Here is a 5172-nt window from a genome sequence, read left to right as displayed (position 1 = left end):
AAGTACAAAAGGTTGAAAAGTGGGTTCTCTTCTTCCTTGTTCCTTTCCCCACCCATTTCCCCTCCTCCGACACAACCACTATTATGGGTTGCAAAAAATAGTTTCAAATTTACAGAAATGTTACAAGAACAATTTTAAGACTTCCAGTATACCCTTTACCCAGATTCACCAATTAAAAAAAATTTTTTTTTAATGTTTATGTATTTTTGAGAAAGAGAGAGAGAGCAACGGAGCACAAGCAGGGGAGGGGCAGAGAGAGAGGGAGACACAGAATCCCAAGCAGGCTTCAGGCTCTGAGCTGTCAGCCCAGAGCCCGACGCGGGGCTCGAACTCACAGACTGCGAGATCATGACCTGAGCTCGGCTGCTTAACAGACCGAGCAACCCAGGCACCCTTCCCCCGATTCACCAATTTTTAAAATATTTTGCCTTGTTTGTTTTATCATCCTCTCTTTCTTCATGTGAATATTTGTATTCATTATTAATATTTATTTTCCTGAAGCATTTGAGAATAGATTACATACATTATGCACCATTTACCCCTTAAAATTTCAGCACATACTTCCTAAAACAGGATATTATTTTCTGTAACTAAGTAAGCATGGTTACCAAATTCAGGAAACTTACTTTGATACAATACTTTCATCTACCAGCCATACTCCCGTTTTGTCATCTATTGCAGTAATGTCCTTTAACATCATTATTTCCCTCTAGGACAGGACCCAGCTCAAGACCATGTTTTGCACTTAGTTATTATGTCTCTTTAGTTTCCTCTAATCTGGAATGATTCCTCAGCCTTTCTTTGTCTTCTGTGTCATTAACATTTTTGAAGATTACAGCCCCATATTGCATAGAATGTTCCTCATTGTGGATTTGTCTGCTTAACATTGCTTTGTAACAAATTACCCCAAATTCCTACAGGACAGGAATTCAGAATCCTGTATTCAGAAAGAGCATGGTGGTGAAGCCTGTAATAATAAGAGACTTATTCATTCACCTGTCTGTTGATGCTGGCTGCTAGCTGGGCTTTAGCTGGGCTCTTGGTCTGGACATCCACACAGGGCATCTCCGTGTGTCCTGAGCTTCCTCACAATATGGTGGCTGGGATGAAAAGACGAGCATCCAAGTAAGAGAGAGAGAATGGAGGAAGCCATATTGCCTTTTATGACCTAGTCTTGGAGGTCATGCACTGGCTCTTTGACTGTTTTCTATTAGTCGAAGAAACTACTCTGTTCTGCATAGGTTCAAGGGCAGGGAACGTGGACTCCACTTCTGGAGGAGGTATGCCAATGTCACTTTATAAGCAAAGCATTTGGGGTGCAATAAATATTGGTGTGACCATCTTTGGAAAACACAGTCTGTTCCAGTTTGATTCAGGTTATGCATCCCCGGCTGAAATATGGTTTAAGCGGTTTGTATTTTTCTCAGGGAGTCACATGGGGAGCGACATAATGCCCCTCTCCTCTCCTTGATGATGTTGGTTTTGACGTTGGTTTTGAAGGCATAGTTCTCCTTAAAACTGATACACAATCTGATTAGGGGACACGCGAACACCAATGAAATATCTGGTTCCTCATAAATTTCTCTGAGCTCTCAGATGAAGCATTCATTGATAATTTTTGCCTGAATCGGTCTGGGATGGTTTTAAAATATTATGTATATTTTTGTTCACATAAATCTACACATTCCCCCACTTTTGTTTGTTTTGTTTTCTTGTAAAGATTTATCTTGGAGTATATCGCGTCGTGGTACAGTCGTTTCCAAGGTTAGCTTTCATTTTAACAACGATGGGTAAGTATACTTTTAGCGATGGTTGCTCATGCTACTTTGCTGCTTTTCGTCATGTCTCTGACCTTGATCATGTTGGATGTGCCCCACACCTCAGTCCTCAGGCATCTTCTCCTGCTGTTTCCTGGCTCGAAATAGCACCTCAACACTGACATCCTGGATGTATGTCTTCAGCCAAGACCTCCACATCCACGCCAACCTCAGTCTCTTTGGTACCACCTTCAAAACACATCCATTATCAATACTTCTCTGCTGACACCATTTCGAGCCAAACCACTCTCATTTCTCATCGGGATTGTTCCAGCAGCCTCCTTACTGGTCTCCTTGCTTTTTTCTTAATAACTTACTCTCAAACCAGTAGCTGAAGTTAAGATAGAATCAGACCACGTCCCTTCCATGCTGAAATCCCTCTAATAGCTGCCATCTCACTCAGAGGAAAAGCTGAAATCCTCCCCTTGGCCCTCAAAGACCAGAGGGATCTGCACCCTGCAACTTCTCTGACTTCAGCTCCCTGCTCTCTTCTCTTGCTAGAAAGTCCTTTCTTCACATCCTCACATGGCCCATACTCTCTCCTTCTTCAAGTCTGTGCTTAAACATCACCTCCTCAAGGAGGCATTCCTGAACAAACGTTGCAGTCCCCCCACAACCCGACTATGTCTTGCCTTCCATATCCCCATCTCTGCTTAATTTTTCTCCATAGCTCTGGTCACCATCTAAACCTTCGTTAACAAATCAGCTCTGAGAGAGCAGGGACCACCTCTGCTTCAACACAGAGACGCCCCCAGTACCTAGCACAGTGCCTGGTAAGTTGATATTTATTGGTTCAGTTGATATTTATTTCATGGATGAATAAATGAATGAAGCACCTTTGTACCAAACACAAACGTGCCTACAGCCACATGCTTATTGGGTACCCAAAAAGGGTTTGAATTAATGAAATAAAGAATGGACAGCACTAATCCCACTTGTGAGATCAGTGATCTCACTGCTGTTCACAGTGACTTATTGAAATTTCCCTGTCTAAACAAGTCTGTCCCACAGTGCAGGGGCTGATAATGCGGGCAGTCAGGCTGGCTGGCACCAGACTGGACCCGGATGTGGTAATCAGGCCACATCACAGGGGGAAGGGGAATTTTGTGGCCAGAGGCTCCAGGGGTGGGAGCCAAGTTGGGTATTCGGGGAAGCTGACGCCTGTACCTCAGGATGAAACAGAAACTGCAGTGGCTGGTAAGGAGGGTTGCCCACTAACGGCTTCTGATACACCACAGATACTTTCTGGAGGAAACTCTTTATTGAAATGTAACATACACACAGAAAAACGCACTCCTAAGTGACATTTGCACAAAGGCAACACACTAGGGTAACAGCCCCTAGACAAAGGAACAGAACGTTCCTGGTCCCTTAGAAGCCCCTTTCCAGTCTCTGCCACCACCCTCACCAGTAACCATGACCCTGATTTCCAACACCAATGATTATTTTTGCCTGTTTTTGAACTTCCCATAATGGCATCATACAGCACATAATTCTTTTGTATATTACGCCTTTGCACCACAGTATGTTTGCAGCAACAAACTTTCGACCTCACCTCTTCCTCCACAAGCTCAAAGTGGGGGTGGAAACCTAATAACTTTGCTTGGCTGGTTTCAGTGCACCAAGCCATTCCTTGGAGCCTCAAAGCCATTACATGGCTGCAATCGTCATTGTTTCCATTTCACAGATGAGAGGACTAAGGCACAGAGAGCTTAAACAATCTGTTCAGCTACCAAGTGAAGAGTCTACATTTGAACTCGGGTCTGTCTGATCTCTGAGGTCATTTTCTTACCCACCATGCATGTTTCTTATTGATAAAATGACCGTTTATTGAACACTCTACCTGGGCTGAACATTGTTCTTGAGCTTAATTTGATTTTCCCAGCCCCTGAATGAGTAATATACCTTTCTCCTTGCTTGACAGATGACGATGAAGCCAGGATTCAGAGAGGTAAGTAACTTCTCCCAGGCCATACAGTCTAGAAAGGCAGGACAATAAAGATTTAAACTTGGCTATATTGATTCCAAAGTCCAATGCAGGGTGGTATCGGTGCCCAGCATGGATGAGCATCTTTCAAATACACCTACTGAGTTTTTCAAAGAAGGGACAGTAACAATAGCGGTTACCTTTTGTAGGGTTTCTCTGAGCCAGATGCTTTGGGTCAAGATTACAAATGATCCCCAGTACGTTCCTGCCTTCTCGCCACTATTAACAGAACAAAGGGTTTTTAGCTGGACACATGGCTTCCCACGGCTTCACCACATATCCCAGCCTTCTTTGCAGTGAGGTGGAGCCACGTGACTAAGTTACAGCCAATGGGAAGCTCTTCTCCCACACAGCCGCAAGACCAGCTTCCGGGTCCTACCTTTCCCGCAGAATGGTCGATGCTCTTCCTTCCACTGTACCCCTTCCCTCTGGCTGAGATGACAGCCATAGTACTGGGGAGCCATCCCGGACCTTGTAGATGAGGATGCCTCTTTAGGGATGAAAGAGGGCAAGGTGAAGGAAGCCCGGGGTCCCGCCCCGTGGAGCGTGCCTTCCTGGCCCTGGAGCACTGACACCCACACAGTTCCAAGAAAGATTAAAAAAAGAAATTAAGGGGCGCCTGGGGGGCTCAGTCGGTGGAGCGTCCGACTTCAACTCAGGTCATGATCTCGCAGTTTGTGAGTTCGAGCCCCACGTCGGGCTCTGTGCTGACAGCTCGGAGTCTGGAGCTCATGCTCTGTCTCTTGCGTTGTCTCAAAAATAAATAAACGTTAATTTTTTTTTTTAACGGTTGAAGAAAGGAGGAGGAGGAGAGGAATACACAACAGAGGCTTTATGTGGTCTGCAAAGCCTGAAATATTTACTATTTGACTCTTCACAGAAAAAGTTCGTCACCCCCTGCCTTACACCATTTTTTTAACCTCTCAGTTTCTCTGCCTAGGAAATGAGGGTGTAGGCATTTAACAAAAGCAGGGACATAGGTATCAGAGTCACATAAGGCATGAATTGAAAGAAGCAGCTGGGTTGGGAGGGCGCTAAAGGGGCTATGGTTAAACAGATGCTGTTTATTGAGAAGCCACTGGCTTCTAGAGAAAAGATAGGTTAAGACAGAAGCAGGGTTGCTGCTGTTAGAAAGAGTGACCTTTGGGCAGGGGGTGTGGTTCTCATCTCTGCACAGGGTGCGATGGGGGTGTTGGACGACATCTGTCCTCTTGGTTTTATCTACTCAGAATCAAGCCCTTGTCCTCTGGTAACAGCACCCTGATTTTCCTGGGACCCCCCTTCTCTACTCCCTGTCCCTGGGAGGCATATGGGATGAACTCCATCCTCGGCTCCAGGGAGGCCAGGTGCCCTAAGCTGGCCAATGAA

General features: G+C 45.2%; 1 long non-coding RNA gene across 1 annotated transcript; it reads right to left on the bottom strand.

Annotated features, from left to right (window-relative positions):
* Window positions 1-399: 399 nt before the first annotated feature.
* Window positions 400-4071, bottom strand: LOC122236950. Its single transcript, XR_006215130.1, has 3 exons — window positions 3945-4071; window positions 3723-3796; window positions 400-2006 (listed from the first exon to the last, which is right to left on the bottom strand). It is a non-coding gene; the product is annotated as an uncharacterized LOC122236950 (long non-coding RNA).
* Window positions 4072-5172: the final 1101 nt, after the last annotated feature.

The sequence above is a fragment of the Panthera tigris genome, chromosome A3 (assembly GCF_018350195.1).
Source record: "Panthera tigris isolate Pti1 chromosome A3, P.tigris_Pti1_mat1.1, whole genome shotgun sequence".
Lineage (NCBI taxonomy): Eukaryota > Metazoa > Chordata > Mammalia > Carnivora > Felidae > Panthera > Panthera tigris.
The sequence above is the reverse complement of the archived record's forward strand: the minus strand, read 5'-3'. Positions and strand labels throughout refer to the sequence as shown.